Below are 20,976 nucleotides of genomic sequence, written 5' to 3' on the forward strand. Positions count from 1 at the left end.
TCCTCGTTAGTGTTATTTGTTATCCTGCCCCTTCATTATCTGTTCCAGGTGTCCTTTGTTGGTGTTATGTATTTAAGTTCCCATGTCTGATACTGAAGTGGTTTAATGGTCTTAATTTGGTCTGAATTTAGAATATCACAGTTACTTACATCACAAATCTTAGAAAGCTGCGTAGGTGTAAGTGGAATTAGTCCGACACTAATTGCATGTTCATATCTTTATACGTTCTAAATGACAGTGAAAATGTAGAGTCATGTCTGAGCACAGTTTAGGGCATAAGGGCATGTTTCTTAAAATAACTTCTTATTTAATCATGAGGAATATTGATGAGCTTTGGTGGGTTTACTCAGACAGGGAGTTTGATAGTTTGGAGATACATAGTTTTTGTTTAAAATGTATGCTAGAAAATTATGATGTAAACTATGATTACACATTATAAAATGACCTATTATTCTCAACTGAACTTCAGGAGGGTAGTGAATGATTTCTGGACACTACCCCGTGCACGTTTTAGCCAAAATCTCATTTATTATTATGGATATTTTACACCTGCGAGGGATATCTGTGAGGGTACATACTGTAGGTTGTGCATTAATTATTGCAGTGATTACGTTTATATTAGTGTCCTGTATTTGGGAGGTAGGAGTGGGCAATTATGACATCATAACACAAAACATCATAATCATTAACATATTCTTTTTGAAGTTACTACATGTGCTTAGAGGCTAAGAGAACGATCAGATCAGTCGAGTACTAGAGTCAAAATGTAGTATCAGACATGGGGATTAATTTAATTTAATATGCAAGATTTTGTCGTGAACGTGTGAGGGGTGCTACTTTTTTTACAGTGTTGGATTCTGACGAGGACTCGTAAGTGTTTTTAACGTGAAGTATTTTTTCATCAGTAGACTGTGTTAGAATATTAATTTGCCAATTGTTTATATATATATTTATTCATTCATTCATTATCTGTAACCCTTATCCAGTTCAGGGTCGCGGGGGGTCCAGAGCCTACCTGGAATCATTGGGCGCAAGGCGGGAATACACCCTGGAGGGGGCGCCAGTCCTTCACAGGGCAACACACACACACACATTCACTCACACACTCACACCATATATATATATTTATTTCTCTTTAAATTTAGTTACTTAACCAGAATTGAAGGTTGTCTGTATTTTGCGTTGAGTTACACATTACCTCCAAGCGGGGTCTCCAAATTCCCAAATATACACCTCCTGAATTAAAGCTGCTGTAGTTAATAACATCCTAAATGTTTGAAAGCTGTTGAATGTGTCCCAGTAGATGGACACACCTCCTCCTTTTTTCTTCTTCTTCTTTTTTATTTGCTTGGAGAGGCGGAATCGACGGTACGCAGCGAGGGAGGAGTGGCATTGGTGGTGGAGGTGGTGGAGGGGACTGCAATAGAGGGGCTGGGGGGCTTCTAGTAAATATTTATATTGCATTATGATCAGCGAAGGAGAAAGGAGGAGGTGAGGAGGAGCAGAGAGAGAGAGAGAGATAGAGAGAGAGAGAGAGAGAGAGCCTTTTATTAATATGATTCCACACCGCTAAGTTTAGCATTCAACACGTGTCGCTTGTGATGGAGAGAGGGAGGGAGGGAGGGAGGGACAGAGAGAGAGAGAGAGAGAGAGAGGTTGACGGTTGCTAGGTGACCGGGTGCATATACTGAATTTTAACAAAAGAACAGGGAGAGAGAGAGAGAGAGAGAGAGAGAGAGAGAGAGGGAGGGTGGAAGAGAAATTGAATCCATGTAGAATAACGCTGTCGCGCATTTTTGTTCGCCGCTTGCAGGAGCGTATGGTGGAGGATGGAGGGCCGCGAGGAGAGTGAGGGGAAAGGAGCCTGAAACGTAGCGCAGTGAGTAAATGCCGCACGGAGCTTTTCCTGCTGTATTTTTTTTTCTGCATGGAAAACCGCAGGGAGAGGGATGCAGGGGAAGGAGAGGGTGAGAGACATAGTGAGTGACTGGGAGAGAGAGGGAGAGAGCGAGAGCGAGTGAGTGTGAGGGGGAAATGGGGCTTTGACCCTTCTGTCATTGCTGTGTACTCGTGCGTGTGCCATAAGGACTATGACACTGACACACTTTGACTTTACTTACACACACACCCCTCTGCATATACACTTTCCTAATTTCTACACAGTCACACACAGTCTACACTACACACACACTGCTTCTAGTCTGTGCATATGTATGTATATGTATATGTGTGTATATATATATAAATAATTTGATCTAAGCACCACACACACACACATTGTCGACACACACTTCCCTAATTTCTACACAAATACACTCTGTTGGTGTCTGTACACACACTACTCTGTGCACATGTATATTCACATATACACACACTTGACTTTCTCAGGTCTCTTAACAGAAACACACACATTCAGTCCCTTTCAGTGTATAAACACACACACACTGTCAGTCAACACACACTTTCTGAATTTCTAGCCACCGTCAATCCTTATTAATACACTGATATATGCACTTTACTCAATCTCTACACACAGCCTCCTGTTCCCTACACACACACACACACACTCAACTCTCATTGTATTTTACACACAGATGCATAACACTCTTTTAATCTCTACATACAGCGACACACAACAACATACCCTTTCAGTCTCTATAGATACATACACACATAAAGGTTCACCCTCTCAACCTCTACACATACTCTGTGTGTGTACAATCACACACTGTCAGGCTACACACACACACACACACACACACGTACACGGCTTTTATTCGGTACATATTCATTTTTCCTCTCTCAGTCTCGAAACATACTCTGACAAACTCAACGTCGGCAGCTTCTTTTAACGGATATACGCTTAGATCTCCCAGTCTTTACACACACTCAACCTCTGCGCAGTGTTTTCACACACAGTCTCTCAGTTTTCACCCCCACACACACAGACACACACTCTGTTTACTCTCATTTACTTAATCTCTGCATATGTATTCTGCTAGTTATACATGCACGGTCATTCTGTTGTAATCTATACACACACACACACTCTGTCTCTCTCTCTCCGTCTCCACACACATGCCCTGTCTCTCAGCCTCTACATGCAACAATTTCTCTCAGACTCTACACACAGCGTTACTCTCACTCACAACACAGTCTCACATTTAGTGTGTGTGTGTGTGTGTGGAGATTGAATCAGGGAGTGAATGTATGGACACATCTTTCTCGATTTCGACATAAAAACTCTCAGTCACTGAACACACTCTGTCTAACGTCAGTCACAGAGCGGTATACAGCGGTGTCTCTGAGCTCTGTTAGTGAATTCACACTCTGAAAAGCTCTCGAATGCGGAGCTGTATTTAACCGTGTGCTGTGGCAGTGATGCGCTGTCGATCAGCCGCGTGTGAACTGTGTATGTGCTGTGTGTGAGTGAGCGTGTGCGAGCTGTGTGAGAGCTGCGGATTTCTCCTTTCCCGCGGAGCCCAAGCTTTCTGTGTGTGTGTGTGTGTGTGTGTGTGAGTGTGTGAGTGTGTTCAGCCTGAACAGCAGCGCCAGAACGATTTTTAATTTTTCACTCCTCACACGTGAAGCTCGGGCGGAGAATAAAAAACAGAAAGAAAAACCCAGGCCTGTGTTAAAAACCGTCTCAATTTGCGTTTGAATAGTGGCCGAAGATGAAATCACATTCATTACCAGGCGCTCATTATGTTCATGCTGATGAGCTCACCGGGCCCTAGTGCTTTTGTTTTTGTTTGTTTTTATTTTCTCATCATGTGGACAGACCCAAATTGTTGGCTTCATCTTCCATAATAACTTTGTTCACCTTCTGCTGCCAACTTATTAAATCATGGTGGTGATGGACGCTCAGCTCCTGAGGGGGGATATAAATTTGGACGTACATTCAGAACAAACAGAGCCTTCCTTAACTCAGCAGCACGTACTACACTCTGTCCCCAGGGTCTAGGGTACATCTAGGGTACAAGTACAAGGCAGCGTTTGTGCTGTTAAACAAAAGTCCTCTATGATGTTTGTATGTCCCACAGGGTCATTCTGACATATTGCAGTGCACTACAGGAAATATAGGGGGCAGTATATCAGGTGTTTCTTTTAATATGTCTATAATATGACACTTACTGTTCCATTTTGTTTGTGCCCTTTTTGCTGCAGTAACAGCTTCTGATCTTTGGGAAGACCTGGGACATTTCTATGAGGATTTGATAGCATTCAGCCACAAGAGCCATAGGGAGGTCAGGTACTGATGTCGGATGATTAGTTCTGGAATTAGAATTAGAATCACTTTATTGGGCACTGTACGGTTGCACACAGAGGAAATAGTTGTTTGCATTTAGCCCAATCCGTGCAGTGAAATACACATTCACACACACTAGTGATCACTAGAGGGCAGTGAGCACACATGCTCGGGTCGGTGGACAGCCCTAGGCACGGCAAGGCTATGGGGGTTAGTTGCCTTGCTCAAGGGTACTTCAGTCATGACCTGCTGGCTCTGGGGATCGAACCTGCAACCTTCTGGATACAAGCCCAGTTCCAGAAGTATTACATGGAGTTCCATTACTCTGTCTATCACAGAGAGCTCTGCAACCCAGTGCTGGGGGGTTGGAGGAGGGGGTTATACCCGTAGTACTCAGTACTTATTACTTGATTCAGAGCATTCCTGCTACACAACGTATAAACATCAATCAAATACCTGCAATTAAACACCAGCAAACTTTTCCCAGTGAGTTAAGAAACTTTTGCAATTTGAGGAGCGGCTTGTGGTTTATAATGTTAGGAGTACAAATAAATTTTAAACTTTTTAGTGTTACATATTATTGTAAGGGCAACACGGTGGTGCAGCAGGTAGTGTCACAGTCACACAGCTCCAGGGTTGTGAGTTTGAGCCTCGCTCCTGGTGACAGTCTGTGGGGAGTGTGGTCTGTTCTCCCAGTGTCTGCGTGGGTTTCCTCCAGGTGACTGTCTGCGAGGAGTGTGGTGTGTTCTCCCTGTGTCTGTGTGGGTTTCCTCCGGGTGACTGTCTGTGAGGAGCGTGGTGTGTTCTCTCTGTGTCTGTGTGGGTTTCCTCCGGGTGACTGTCTGTGAGGAGTGTGGTGTGTTCTCCCTGTGTCTTCGTGGGTTTCCTCCGGGTGACTGTCTGTGAGGAGTGTGGTGTGTCCTCCTTTGTGTCTGCGTGGGTTTCCTCCGGGTGACTGTCTGCGAGGAGTGTGGTGTGTTCTCCCTTGTATCCGCGTGGGTTCCCTCCGGGTGACTATCTGTGAGGAGTGTGGTGTGTTCTCCTTGTGTCTGTGTGGGTTTCCTCCGGGTGACTGTCTGTGAAGAGTGTGGTGTGTTCTCCCTGTGTCTGTGTGGGTTTCCTCCAGGTGACTGTCTGTGAGGAGTGTGGTGTGTTCTCCCTGTGTCTGTGTGGGTTTCCTCCGGGTGACTGTCTGTGAGGAGTGTGGTGTGTTCTCCCTGTGTGTGCGTGGGTTTCCTCCGGGTGACTGTCTGTGAGGAGTGTGGTGTGTTCTCCCAGTGTCTGTATGGGTTTCTTCTGGCCCCCTCCAGGGTGTGTTCAGGTCTTGTGTCCAGTGATTCCGGGTAGGCTCTGGACCCACCATGACCCTAAACTGGTTAAGCGGTTTCAGACTTTTTTGAATGAATACGTGAATATTATTGTAAGTAAAAATTCAAACCTTCTCCCACTCTTTTGTGATTGTAAGGTAGCTGTTGCATAGTATTAAAAATGCCAATTTTCATTTTATAAAAAAAAATATATAAATAAAATGAATAAAATTTCTCATGTAATTATACCCAAGAACAGAACAGTGCACATGCTTTTGCAGCACTGTCCCTGATGGCACTCATGCAGTGTCACAAATGCAGTGATGAACAAATTATTCTCGCTTGCCATTTTCCAACTACTCTATTTTTAGATTTTATTTGTTGTTGAATTAAATGATAATGATTATTATTAATACTACGCAAGTTATCATAAAATGACAAGAGTGGGAGAGAGTTTGAGTTTTAAATCACAGTTAGACGTTACACAAAGAATTCTTTAAACCTCACTTGTACATCTACTACTTTGTAAAAACAAACTCACTTCCACTGGGTGTCACGTCAGAGAGCAGGAGTGTTAGCGTTTCCCAGTGGATTCAAAAATCCCATTCATTTCCATCATGTAGAAATCCTGTTTAGCCCTGGTATTCCTAACGTGGACACGACATTGACTACAGAATGACACACACCTTGAGTGCTGTATACACTCCAGGTGACAGGATGCGAAATGCGTCTCACCGATTTCGCTGTTGTGATTTGGTGCTTGGAATTATCTTTGTGGTTATTTGTTTGGAGAAAATAATAATTGAAAAAAAGACCTGTTTTGCCTTTACATCCCAGGAGCACTGGAATGCAATCTTTTAATGCAACAAATGCTTGTCATGCAAGTCAGCTATGGGCACACGCACACATAGAAACACACAAACACACACACACACACACCACTGCAGAGCTGTAATGCGTGCATTTTCTGCTAACGTGTTGCCATCAGTGTCAATACAGCCTCTCCTCTCAAAGCTGTTTTCCGGGCTGAGAGAGAGAGAGAGAGAGACATGAACCCCAGAGAGTGAAAAGAGGTGTAGAATGAGGAGAGGTAAGACATGAGTACATATAGATGGAGGAGGATGTAGTGGCATTACAGAGAAAGGTGTTGATGGAGGGTTATCTGGAGGATGGTGAGAATAGAGGAGAGCAGCAGAGTGAATGGCAGGAGGGAAGGCAAAGGAATCAACAGTGGAGAGAGAGAGAGAGAGAGAGAGAGAGAGAGAGAGAGAGGGAGTAATAAGCTGGAATGGCATATCTGAGCCTCAGCATGGTTGGAGGGTTTCAACAAGCAGACGAGAGGCGAGAGTCAACGTTTGCACTCGTCCTCCTCTTTTCTTCTCTTTTCTTCTTTATTTCTCACCTCCCTCCTTTCATCTCCTCCCTCCCTAGCTCCCCTCCACCTCATCCTCCCTCAGGCACGCTTACCCCGGAGTCATCCTTCCCCTCACATCTATCTTTTTTGTCCTGTCCTCTCAGCCTCTCTGGAACCAGTTGTTGATTGAAGTAGTGATGCACGATGTATCGGCGGCCGATATATTATTTACCGACATGTGGATTTATTTTGTTATTGTTATCGGTCCCATATTGGAATTTTTGCAGATATTACACCAATAACTGGGCCCCTTTTTTGCAGCTGCGCATATGCACTGACCCCTGTAAATTGTCTGGGCGCGTTTTTCACTTTCTACAGAGAATAGTCTCTGGGATTAAACCTCTGTGGTTACACACACACACACACACACATAGCAGTGTAAACGCACACACAGCAGGTTAAACGACAGTAAGATACTTTCAAACACCACAGTGCAGGAGCCCTTGTATAAAACACATGAAAATAGATATAGAGTCATTCAGCATCTGAATTTATTACTGAAACACAATCTCTCTCTCTCTCTCTCGAAAACAAACCTGGTGCTACATTAATTAGCGCCCCTCTAGAAACCATTCATGCGGAACCAGCAGTAAATCTTTGATAAAAGTATAAACAAACTAATGAACTTAAAAGATAACATTAAAAACTACAGAAATGTACAAATACTGAAGAAAGGGCTTGTAATATGAGTGTAATAAGACTTAGTTTTACTTTAAATCAATGTCAATAAAATTATCGGTTATTATCATTATCGGCTACTCCAAGGTGTTAATTATCCGTTATCGTATCGGCCCAAAAAAGTCTGAATCGGCGCAACCCTAGATTCAACGGAATCTAGGGGACGAACGGAAATGTGGTGAAAAATTAGGTGACGTTCGTGTCCAATTCTTGATCAGTATGGAGTTCTATGGCTTTGTCCCTCAGTGTATTCAGCTACTGTAGGCTGCATTGTGGACAGTCTGTTGTGAAAATACAGTTTATATAATCTACATAGAAAAGCATGAAATTAAATGAGGAGTAAGAGCAGTTCTCTGGAGTAATTGACCTCAGTCCAGTACCTTAGGGACTCGTTGGGGGTGGTGTTTCTGATCTATATCTAATCACCCATCACCAGTATCACCCAGACCTCACTAATGATCTCATGGTCGACTGCTATCTGTTCTGCACAGCAATGTTTTAAAACATCTAGAGTAAAGGTATCCCAGACGAGGAACACATGTCCTACCAATGGTAATGGATGGAGCGCCATCATTCCTGAATTCCACTGCCCTACAGCCCAGTGCAGGGAGGCTTTACACCCCTTTAGCTGATTGGCATTGATCTGGATGATTGGCATTGATCAAGGTGACCTTAAGCCCAAGTGTGGATGATCGAGAGCTATTCGTTTCTATGGAGTTCACACAACCGTGAATGTCTTTCCAAACTGAGTGCACCTTAAAGGGGTTAGACGTCAATGTATGAAAGCCACCAACTGTGAAACGAGTCAGTTTTGGAGGCACATGGGATATTTGATTTGTCCCGCCCCCTAGTCAGAGTCTCTCCAATCACAGCGCAAAGACCAGGTTAAACAGAGCAGATCACACACAATGAGCACAGAGTAATTATTTAAAAAATGGTCAAAATGAGAATGGAGAAAAAAGGGAATTGAGCAAAAATGGCTAAAATCCAGAGTTTCTGCTCCGCACCGATGTGGGCTCAGGTTCGGGTGAACAACAGCTCATTCACGCTTAAAGGAACGGGGGCTGAAAACAGGGCTTTTTAGACGCAGCTGCTTTGTTTGACCAAAGCAGCTCACAGACATTCCATTAAGACCCCAGAACTGTGTTCCCGTGTGGAAAAGGGGTAGAATATGTGGCCTTTAAAGTCAGTTGAATTGGGTAATTATAAGGGCGCCCACCAACGTTTGGACATGTCGAGCTTCATCAATCTTTTCCCACCCTTTTTTTTTTCTTTGAATAGCCAGTGCACTAATCCAAGCACACCCCAAAACGAATTGGCCTCCCTCTCTTGGTTCCCCCTCCTTCAGTATCCCCCTGTTTGCTTAAATGTGACTAATTAAGGTAAAGCTCGTTAACACCGAACATCAATTAGTCTTTAACGAGATCAGAGACTGGTGTTTGAAAGAGATTACAGCGCTCGACTCTCTCGTGCTTTTCGGCTGGGCCTCTATTGATAAACGCCTTTGGTCCAGGGGGGGTCAGAGTAGACGAAACAGCGCTGAACACATGGGACCACCAGCCTGGCCTCAGGCATACGTGCATACTGAGCATACTGGCAGTGGTTTTTGGCAGAGCACAGTATAGAGAAGGAGAGAGAGAGAGTGACAGGCGTAGAATGAGAGAGAGAGAGAGAGTGTATGGTCTCTCTTGACGAAGATGAATAGGCTCTGAAAATGGAAACATAAGTGTTAATTTAAAAAGGAGCCGGAAATGTTAGCTTTGAGGAGTGTGTGGGGGCAAAAAGCGCCGGCACTTGATGGCATCCTGTTCTCCTCAGTTCCTACAGGAAGCATCCTCCCTGCCACCCTCCTCCTCCCCCCATCTCCACGGTTACCGTAACCACGGATATTTCTGTCTGCTTACAACCGCCGTTCTGTACAGTTACTAGGGAAATCCCAAGCTAGAGTTTCGCCACCAACTCACACCTGGCTCCCGACGCCTGGTGAGCAAATATTCCATTGCTCGTTGATGGCTCAGGAGATTCAACGCTGAAAGTGCTCAAAAAAGGAGAAACGAGACATGACTAATCCAGATAACTAATCTGATCATTTACAGAATTAGAACAGCTTTGATGAGATATGTTCGAGGATCCTTCTTCAGTTATGTTATTGATAAATATGGGTTATGCTATCTTAGCACATTAGAGCTCATTGTGAGACCTTAATGAGATCTCCAGTTGAACAAAAGGGTCAGAAATATCTGAGTAGAGAGTTTAGCTAAACTCTCTACAATCCTTCCATCTTAGTGTTGTTCAGGAGATGGTGAGAGATGTTAGAGAGAAAGTCCAGATTTATTAATGTGACACTACAGAGATATTAAGGAGAAACTGGAGAGATGTTGTGAAACTGCAGCAATATTCAAAAGAACTACAGAGATATTAAGAAGAAACTATGTAGATATTAAGGAGAAACTACAGAAATGTTACTGAGGAACTAGAGAGATGTGGAACAAATATTACAGAGACATTAAGGAGAAACTACCTGAATGTTAACGAGGAACTATGGAGACAAACTGGATCTGCATAGATATTAATGAGAGGCTATAGAGATATTTAGGAGGGACTGCAGAGATATTAATCATAAACTACTGAGATACTAAGGAGCACCTGCAGAAAAGTTATGGAGGAACTACTGACATATTAATGAGAAGCTATTGAGATAATGAAGAGAAACTACAGAAATGTTAAGGAGACACCACTGAGATATTAAGGAGAAACTCTTATTAATGAGAAGCTATTGAGATAATAAAGAGACACTATAGAAATGTTAAGGAGACACCACTAAGATATTAAGGAGAAACTGTTATTAATGAGAAGCTATTAAGATAATGAAGAGAAACTATAGAAATGTTAAGGAGACACCACTGAGATATTAATGAGAAACTGTTATTAATGAGAAGCTATTGAGATAATAAAGAGAAACTACAGAAATGTTAAGGTGACACTACTAAGATATTAAGGAGCAACTCTTATTAATGAGAAGCGATTGAGATAATGAAGAGAAACTACAGAAACGTTAAGGAGACACTACTGAGATATTAAGGAGAAACTCATTAATGAGAAGCTATTGAGATAATGAAGAGAAACTACAGAATTGTTAAGGAGACACTACTGAAATATTAAGGAGAATCTCTTATTAATGAGAAGCGATTGAGTTAATAAAGAGAAACTACAGAAATGTTAAGGAGACACTACTGAGATATTAAGGAGAAACTCTTAAGATATTAAAAGAGAAACAGCAGAAATATTAAGGAGGCTCTATGGAGATATTAAAGAGAAACTACAGAGATAATGGAGAAACAACCAGTGTATACAGTCCCCACTCTGTGCTGACACCTTAGTGGATAGCATCCACTAGACCTTTTTCCTTGCCATATTTCACTGCGCTGCATTATTCTCTTCGCCACACGGGCATTTGTCAGTTGATATGGAAATAGAACAAACGATGCAGCAGAGCACCGCCCCATTTACATCGCCCCTCGCACTGGCCCCTCCCACTTCATTTCATTTTTCACTGTTCAGATTTAGCTGAAGGTATGTAGTTAATAAATAATTTTTTTTTTTGTGGCTCCATCCTGCGAGGGTTCGATGAAGCCCAACACAGCCGAAGGGTCATTACATACGCAAAGGAGCGCGGCATGATTTAAAGTGACCCCTGTCTCATTAGACAGATGTTATGAGTCTGGCTTCATATGAATTACAACAGCCGTCTGCTACATTTCACTGATAATAACGGTCTCGCCTGAAGGGACAATTTCTCATGTTGTATTTATGCATTTGCTTGATTGTAGTGACAGATTGAACTGTGCTAAAAAAATAAAAATCACACAAAGGCAATGCAAGACCTGGTCATGACAGGTCATATAACGTATACATAATGTACAACAGCTTTTGTCAAAAAGTGAAAAATGATAAGAAGTGTGGTCCCAATATGAGTCGGATGGAACGTTTGTTCAGTTAAGGGCTAATATTAGTTATTAAATTAATTTTTGTTTTTATTTTTGCATTAGTTTGAGGAGGGAGTTGATGTTATTGCTGTCGCGTATTCTGTCGGCAGAATGTGTGTCATGAATTTTGTCCAGTAAATGATTTTTGATTACGTCTTCTGGTATCCAGGTAACAGTGAGAGAATCAACACATTCCCATCTATGAATGTGCGGTTAGTCCCCGCCTCCACCTCCCCCCACCCATCCACCACTGACCTGTAGGTCAAAACCCCCGCTTTTAAAAATATAAATATTTACAAAGCCAGTAGGTTTTTCAGGGAATTTTATACACTTCATATTGCTATCTGAATTTTTTAAATTAAAAATATATTGTAATATAATATTTGGTTATATCATCCAGCCCTGTGCTCAGTCATGGCCCTGGCAGCTTATTCCACTCATGAATCAGGTCTTCTAGCAAATAAGCAGCAGCACAAGGGCATGTTAACAAGGTTAAACCCCTGAGTTTCACTGGAGGGGGTCGTTAACAATGTTCATATACATTTTCTCTATTTAAATTATTCTTTGACACAGAATGAACCGCGTGTGTGGGTAAAGACACATGAAGTTTGTAATAGAAATTAAATTCTTATTAATAAAGTGATTGCACGTCTGGAGTATAGAGAAAACACAAGATTAGTGCATTATTTTATCGGAATATGAACGTGGTAACACTGCTACCTTCGGAGGGTGTACCACCTGGTCTGAAAACAATCTGGTTATTATTAAGCAGTAGGTTATTTGACAAAGATGCGGCATGAAAAATGATTTCAAATGTAGGCAATTTCTGCTTCACAGACGGCTAGTAATGTATTTGCAAGAGTGGGTACTTGATTAACAGGTTTTTTTTTTCTATCAGTCGAAATGGATTATTCAGATGGGGAACAATGTTTCATTTTAAACTTGGAAAATTGTGTGTGTGTGTGTGTGTGTGTGTGTGCTGCATATAAACTGGCTAGATTGTGTGATCATACTGCTGGGTCGGTAATCTGATATTACTGTGTTGACACATCCAGGCATCTGTGTGTGTGTGTGTGTGTGTGTGTGCATGCGTGCACCTCATGAATCTTTGTGAGCACAGATGTGAGCTGCTACGAGTTATGGGCTCTCATGCATGTAATGTATGTGTAAGTGTTAGGGGGTCAAGCATTTCCTATTGCAGGTTGTACAGGAGCGTTTACACTCTTGATTGAGCCGCTACACTGCAGGAGTGTGAGCAGGTCAGAAGGTTTTCTAGGACTCTGAAAGTCCAGGAGTTTTCAGACTTCATTTATTTTAAATTCAGTTCCTTTAAGCTGTGGACGGATTTATTACATTGTAAACATTTGGTCTAATAAATTTTAGTTTCGCATTCGGATTAAGGACTGTCTTATGTTCTGTGGTCATCAGCTACTTGGGCTACACAGTAATTGCTTTGTAGAGGGCTACTACTTATTTGTGGCTAAGATAAGATATATATCAAACACATACATTGCTTACTTTTGCAGTGATTACTTATTTAGCAGCTTCTTATTCGCTTTTCCCGTTCCACCCTAAATGGTCCCAGACCACACCTGCCTGCACTTTACCTCTTACACTACTGAGTGCCCTTCTAATAAAGATGCAGTATTTTTACACACTATGTAGTGTGCTAGTGTGCAGTAATGCAAAAGTATTCAATCAAGCAGAATCACTAAAAAAAACTATATAAAATGATGTTCACTGTTCACTGATGATGCAGTTTTCAGTGAAGGAGCATGGTGTGGTTATGGGAATGTATTTACAGTTAAATTAAAACATGTTTTCTGCTCTTTTTGGATTAAAGGCAGTGAGTTAATCGCCTGGTCCTGTTCATCTTGTTCTTTTATATCGTGTATTTAAAACGTGTTTTCACACTTTTGCCGAAACGAATCTTGGTTCTGTTTGATCTGGACCGAGACCACGTCTTTCGCTTGGACCAAATTTTATTCCTTTGAACCTAACTGAAGTGTGTCTTGGAACGGTTGTCTTGATCTAAGTGAGATTACTTTTTATTCACACCTGCGCAAATGAAGTGCACCAAGGGTGAAAATGAGGCTGATTTAACTGAATTTTAAAAATGCAGGTGTGAATCCGACCAAAAAAGGCATGTGTGAAAGCACCCTTTCACTTCTTAGAATAACATTAAAAGAGAACAGGAAGTGTAGCAGCAATTGAAAACAAAGTCCTCGTGAATTCACAAAAACAATTTACATCTCTGCAACTACGTAACATTTACGTATATTTACGTACGAATTCAGCTACTTTATTTTGGACCCATTTGTTGTGTCTTCACAGAAAACCTACACACAAGCCCGAGGACAAAAAGCTCAATGGCAAGCATCAGCTAGAGCCATATAAAGCCCCCAGCAATGGGCTGTGGAGCAATCATTCAGCACTCAGCCTGCAATCAGTTTCTCACAGCAGTGTTCGAACTCCTCCGCCTAGAGCCTTACTGCAGCAAGACCAAACAGACCCCTGATCAATAATTAAACAGCTTCAAAATCATTGCTTCACTGTCCTGTAATGGAGACGATAGAGCTTCTCTCATTGGTACCCCAGGCTAAGCGCTTCAGAAACTGAAAATGTAATTTTTGGAGCAGGGTAGGAAACCAGCCACACCCCGCCTTGATTTACGGACAGTGCTGTAAAAACACGTACTTTTCCTCACATTGTTCAGGTTTGATTCCAATGTTGACGAACAACAAAGAACCAAACAAACAAACAAACAAAACCCTGAACGTTTCTTTGCTATTGACTGCTGGGAGTGTGTCTGTGAATTCTCCCATTTCAGCGCTTTCTCCAGCCCCTCATTCAGCGGCGGACGATTGAGTGACGAAGCCGTCAATTTGTTGCTGTGAAATCCCTGATTGTGGCTCTAATGATAATCATGCATTTTTAAATAGGCGTTTAACATTTGCTGCTGAACTCAGAAGATTGCTCTTAGGAAGAAAATGACTTGCTGGAGAAGGGACAGTGCAGAGTAGAGGTACAGGGCAGCACAGGGCAACATAATGTGGATATTTGAAACAGTTAAAGGGGTTCAAACAATGTGCTTTCAGTTGCTGTTGTATTCTCATCTTATTATGCATTGTCATTTTACTGGACACATGCTAAGATTTGCCATGTTTTTGTTCAGTTAAAAAATTACATTTCATCATAAGGGTTTTCTTGCTATGTGTATGTATGTGTGTGTGTGTATGTGTGTGTGTGTGTGTGTGTGTGTGTGTGTGTAAGCGAAGTGATTGTCTGGTTTCAGAGACCCATGTAAATGGATGGGAAAGACATATACGTTTATCTATGAATAAATAATATTGAATATTGCCCTAAAGCCAGAGGAGACCTATGCCTTGTTCAATAACAGGTAATTTTTTAACTCACTGATTAATCAAAAGTAGGGCTGGACGATACCGCCAAGATTTATATCACAATATATTTCTTCATTTTGGTCGATATGATATAATTCAGTTATCAATATGAACTGTATAAGATCCACTGAAAAATTTCTGAGAACAAACAAGACACATGACATCACAATAATGTATATTGAAATATTGAATATATAAATTGTTTAAAAATCAAATTATGTAAACATTTTATATTGTGATTTTTATGTTTAATTGTGAATATTCATTCATTCACTGTAACTGCTTATCCAGTTCAGGGTCGCTGTGGGTCCAGAGTCTACCTGGAATCATTGGGCGCAAGGAGGGAATACACCCTGGAGGGGGCGCCAGTCCTTCACAGGGCAACACTGACACACACACATTCACTCACACCTACGGACACTTTTGAGTCGCCATTCCACCTACCAACGTGAGTTTTTGGACTGTGGGAGGAAACCGGAGCACCCGGAGGAAACCCACGCAGACACAGGGAGAACACACCACACTCCTCACAGACAGGCACCCGGAGGAAACCCACGCAGACACAGGGAGAACACACCACACTCCTCGCAGACAATCACCCGGAGGAAACCCACGCAGACACGGGGAGAACACACGAACTCCTCACAGACAGTCACCCGGAGCGGGACTCGAACCCACAACCTCCAGGTCCCTGGAGCTGTGTGACTGCGACACTAACCTGCTGCGCCACCGTGCCGCAGGTTGCCCTTATTATTAATATTGCGATTGTGTTATTTATGTATTAGTTGAGTTAACTGGGTTTGCATTGATTATTAAAATTCACAGCTATTACAACCCGTATATGTGGGGTACACATTTTCATTTGTAGCGGAGGTGTGTGGATTGCTTGTATAAATGGATTAATGTGTCTCGTGCCCTCCCTCCGTCGCCTATATCCAGTGCCGCTGTTTTCTCACTCCCTGTAAGAACTGCTCACCTTTACGTGCACATACAGACCTTGATGGATTTTCTCTTTAATAACCTCTGCCTTTGATGTGATGGTTATGGCATATCCTTGACAATGTCCCTTACGTAAGCTAATGCATATAATACCATATCGCGTCCGTTTGTAGCTCTCAGTGGGATACACGTCAGGTGTTGGTGTCATGGAGCGTAAAGCCCGTTTGTTTGAGGGAATGAATGACACGTTGAGGTCGTCAGTCAGCCGTGTGTCACGATGTTAATTGCGTTTTGTCGGAAACGTGTGTGTGTCGCATCAAAGGTCCCTGTGACGCTTTTCTTGTTATGCTAATGACACCACCACATGGCCGTTGACCTTTAATAATGACCATGTCAAACAAAGTGATGCAGTTATTTTTATTTTTAATTGGAGCAGGGTTGGGTATAATCTATATGTCCAAAAATTTCGATGTATGTATATAAGCATGAAAGGGACGGTGCAGTGCACACTACGGCAAGGTCATCACTCTAATGGCAAGTGGGATGGGTCAGCATTGTGCTCTGGACAGTGGTAATATACCTCAATTCTGATGTGGCACCATTTAGTATCCTTCAGAATGTTGGTGTTCAAGAATTGGTGTTCCAAAAACGTGGACATGTATATTTTATCTATATTTTCCATTAATATAGATCAGAGTTGCTTTTAATTTCAGCAAAAATGTGTATAGTAAGCCTCAAATATATAGTATTTTCATTATACCACTTGTATACAACTCTTCTGAACAATTAGGACACTTACTGTACAGTTTTCCAGTGGTTTCAGGTAACATGTTGCACCTTGGGATACCTCTGGCATGTTATTAACTTTGAATGCTGTAGTTTTACAGTTAAGCTTTCAGTAATTACAGTAAAAACTCCAGATATTACAGTTAGCATCATCTGAGCTGGTTTTTAACAAATACAGGACCATGTTTACTAGGTTTGTTGTGGTTTCTGGCCTTTTATCTCATGTATAATCTCAAGTCTTATGACCTATTTTTGATTGCTAATGTTTATTAATAATCCTCCTGCCTTAGAACCTCTCTGGGTGAGAGAATATTTAATAGAACATTTTTGGGGTGTCACAATACACATAGTAATATTTATTTTTCGATATAATACAAGCTGTGAATCGAATACATTTTGTATATGTTTAAAAAACATTTTGAGCCGTTTCTCAACCCGCGTTAAATAGTTGCAGCCATCCGCAGAGCAGGATAGAGCGAGTTCTGAGGCGTGCTGTAGTTTCATGCGCCATCTAGTGGCACAGCGTGTAATAGGAATGCTGTGCTACTATGACGACACCGGAGAAGTGTTTAGAGCTACTGGGGAAACAACGCCATGCTATTGTTGTGGTTAGCCTGTTGGACGATTAGCTGGATGTGAAATGGCTAACGGAGAGAGCAAGACTGGACTGGAACTAGTGTTGCCAACCGTCACCAAAAGATGCGTTCCATTTTGAACCGATACTTTTGAGGTCACACTGTTATGGCGATGTTTTGAGACAGAAACACGCAGCTTCCTCTCAGTCGGGGTGAGGGGCAGATTCTCCACGGCTCCTAAACAGACACGGCGCTTCTCATTGGTCGTCTGCTTTATTTCGCCAATCAGCAGCCAATGGGAGTCACAGTCCCACCTACAGGGGGTTGTTTTGCTGTGGCGCAATTTTTTATATATTCTTATTTTTCTATGAAATTTTTTGGTACTAACAATCCGTTCCAAATATACTGTTGTGTTTGTATTGGCCTCTTTTACCTCTACATCAAAAAATCCTGCACTTTCTCAGTTGTTATCGAGTTGGATTTTATTGTGGAGCAAAAGCAGCAGTGTTGTGGAATTTGTGTATCGTGTCACCTCTAGGACACACACAAAAAAAACATTCAGAATCTAAGAACTGATTATCTTTCACAGCTCTAACAGTGAGTGTGTGTTTTCTTGGGGACACCCACTCTGTGCTGCAGTGGAGTGGACATATGTGTGTATGTCACTGAACATATGCCTGGTTTAAATATTGCCCCATAGTAGTTTTTATGGAGCCATTTTTGTGGCTGCTCAGGCATTAATGCATAAGTGTGTGTGTGTGTGTATGCAGGTGTGCATTTTTATGGGAATATTACATGTTAATGTGAGCAGTCATGAGTCCACTTGCAGTGCACGTGTGTGTGTGCGCGCAAGTTGAAGAAGCTGACAGCTGTGAGTGTGTCGGTGTCCATGAAGAGTGTGTTGATGTGCACAGTGTGAATCCGGCCTCTTTCTTGGCAGCCGGTGTGTGCGAGGACATGCCAGATGTTGTGTGAAAGCATGTGTGTGTGTGTGGGAGGGTGTGTGAATTTTGAGAGGGTTTATCATATCTGTGGTGGTCAGCACAGAAGGCTTTCGGACTCCAGATCTGGTTTATGTGTGAGCTCTTGTGGGATTCTCTGTTGTTGTGAAATGTGTGATATTGAATATGGCTGTGTGTTCAAAACATTGACACAGCCATTTTCACTATAAGACCAAAAGTTTGGGGACACCATTTCTTGGGTATGGTGTCTACACATTTTTGTCTATAAAAAGTACATGACAAAAAAATGAATGGTCAAGTCTGTGTGTGTATAGGGGTAGGAATCCATAGTAACATTATATTCACCACCGTTTGTATTCACATTTTCATTCCACCTTAAAGGAACTCTAGGTAAGACTTGGTATTATTGCCCCTGGCCTTTCCCTACAGCTGCAGAGCGTAATTCAATTTTACAGCATTTCCAGGAAAATAAAGGTGGAGAGGGGGAGTGGGGAGAGATAGCAGGGTTGTTTCCTACCCTAATCCAAAAGTTACACAGTGCAGTTTCTGCGGTGCTGAACCTGGAGTAGGCCTTATTCTCCCTATTACATGTCATTTAAGCATCACAGTTATTTTGAAGGTGTAATTTTAAGTATACCTAGTGCTCCTTTAAATTCTGCAGGATTTAAATTCTAGTTCCTAGGTGCTAGAAAGGAAGTGTTGCACCATTTAAGGTGGAATGGCATGAGAATATAACTGCTGGGCAATTTCAGGTGTAATCAAATTGAACTGCTGAATGTTTTCAGGGTAAAAGACTAATCATAATATGAAGATGTGATTGCTGCATTATTTAAGGAGGGTAATTCAAAAATGAAACCTAGACGCTGGAAAATAGTTGATGCGCCATTTAAGGTAATTAAATTTGTAGCATTTTATAGAATTTTTGTTCATTCATATTTAGTAAAACACGTTTAAGTGAATATATTAATTATATTAATTATAGCTCTCAGATTCATGTTTCTTTTTGCAGTTTGTCTGTAATCTGTCTTAAATACATGTGTCCACTCTTGGCTGACTTACATGCTAATGACTCAGGCTACATGAACTGCATGCTAACGCTAACAAGCGTCTACTCTGTTTTACTCAGAGCGAAGAGGGTTGTTTTTATATATATCTGAGGCGCGAGTCTTTCTGAAGACTGAGGGAGGGAGAGAAAACCTTGAGCTGTCCAACATCATATAAAATATATCAAGCCCTTGAGCTACATGTGCCCCGTGAAGAACCTTAAACCCATGATTATGACCATCCTTAGCTACCAGCACACAGCACCTACTCATCGGATTTAAAATGAATATAGAATCTATTAAAAAGACTGCAGAAATGAGAATCCTGTGTATAATATAGGATTCTGTATTATGAAAGAACCTGACAGGAATATAGACCAGCGTTTTCAGCCAGCATGCATCAGGAGCAGGCCTGGTGTGCTACTCTCTGTGGCACCAGAGAATTATTTTACAGTTTTATCTCAAATTAGAATACTTTGTATTAGGGAATATTAAGGTGCAGTGCTATGAAATGATCCGGCCACTGAAATCGTTATTATTATTATTATTATCGTTACACTTATATAGCGCCTTTCTAGACACCCAAGGACGCTTTACAATCTACACTGCTCAGAACGCTCAATTCACACACACTGGTGAGAAGCGGCAGCCAAACGCGCACAGCGTACTCTCAACCAGAAACGACCGGCCACCTGGAGGACTGCATCGGGCACTAGGACTTCACCCAGGACAGAGCGCCAATACATATCTGGGCACACACACATTCACTCACAAACCAGGACAGTTATTACAGAAGCCAATTCACCTACCCTCCATGTTTTTTGGACTGTGGGAGGAAACCGGAGACAACCCACGCAGACACGGGGAGAACATGGAAACTCCACCCAGATGGGACTTGAACCCAAGATCCCAGTGCTGGGAGGCGAACGTGCTAACCACCAAGCCACCGTGCCGCCTATTGTGGAATGAATCAGCACATCACAAAGCTGAAGCAGTGATATTGGAGTTTAATTTTTTCACTTACGTTGTTGATATAAGAGCGGCACGGTGGTGTAGCAGGTAGGTGTCGCAGTCACACAGCTCCAGGGACCTGGAGGTTGTGGGTTCGATTTCCGCTCCGGGTGGTGTGTTCTCCCTGTGTCTGCGTGGGTTTCCTCTGGGTGACTGTCTGTGAGGAGTTGGTGTGTTCTCCCTGTGTCTGTGTGGGTTTCCTCCGGGTGACTGTCTGTGAGGAGTGTGGTGTGTTCTCCCTGTGTCTGCATGGGTTTCCTCCGGGTGACTGTCTGTGAGGAGTGTGGTGTGTTCTCCCTGTGTCTGTGTGGGTTTTCTCCGGGTGACTGTCTGTGAGGAGTGTGGTGTGTTCTCCCTGTGTCCGCGTGGGTTTTCTCCAGGTGACTGTCTGTGAGGAGTGTGGTGTGTTCTCCCTGTGTCCGCGTGGGTTTTCTCCGGGTGACTGTCTGTGAGGAGTGTGGTGTGTTCTCCCTGTGTCCGCGTGGGTTTTCTCCGGGTGACTGTCTGTGAGGAGTGTGGTGTGTTCTCTCTGTGTCTGCATGGGTCTCCTCCGGGTGACTCAAAAGTGTCCGCAGGTGTGAGTGAATGTGCGAGTGTGTGTGTGTGTGTGTTGCCCTGTGAA

The 20,976-nt window shown here is 42.4% G+C and overlaps 1 protein-coding gene across 8 annotated transcripts in view; it reads left to right on the plus strand.

Moving 5' to 3' along the window:
- LOC136708184 (glutamate receptor ionotropic, NMDA 2D) overlaps positions 1-20,976 on the plus strand; it is a 191,979-nt gene that overhangs the window by 55,443 nt on the left and 115,560 nt on the right. For 6 of the 8 annotated variants that reach the window (XR_010804328.1, XR_010804333.1, XR_010804329.1 and 3 more), the window contains one exon: positions 1,814-1,879. The exons of the other annotated variants lie outside the window; for them this stretch is intronic. The gene's annotated coding sequence lies outside the window, so the exon portion shown is untranslated. The remainder of the gene's footprint in view (positions 1-1,813; positions 1,880-20,976) is intronic. 8 annotated transcript variants of the gene reach the window in all.

Source organism: Hoplias malabaricus, chromosome 10, assembly GCF_029633855.1.
Source record: "Hoplias malabaricus isolate fHopMal1 chromosome 10, fHopMal1.hap1, whole genome shotgun sequence".
Lineage (NCBI taxonomy): Eukaryota > Metazoa > Chordata > Actinopteri > Characiformes > Erythrinidae > Hoplias > Hoplias malabaricus.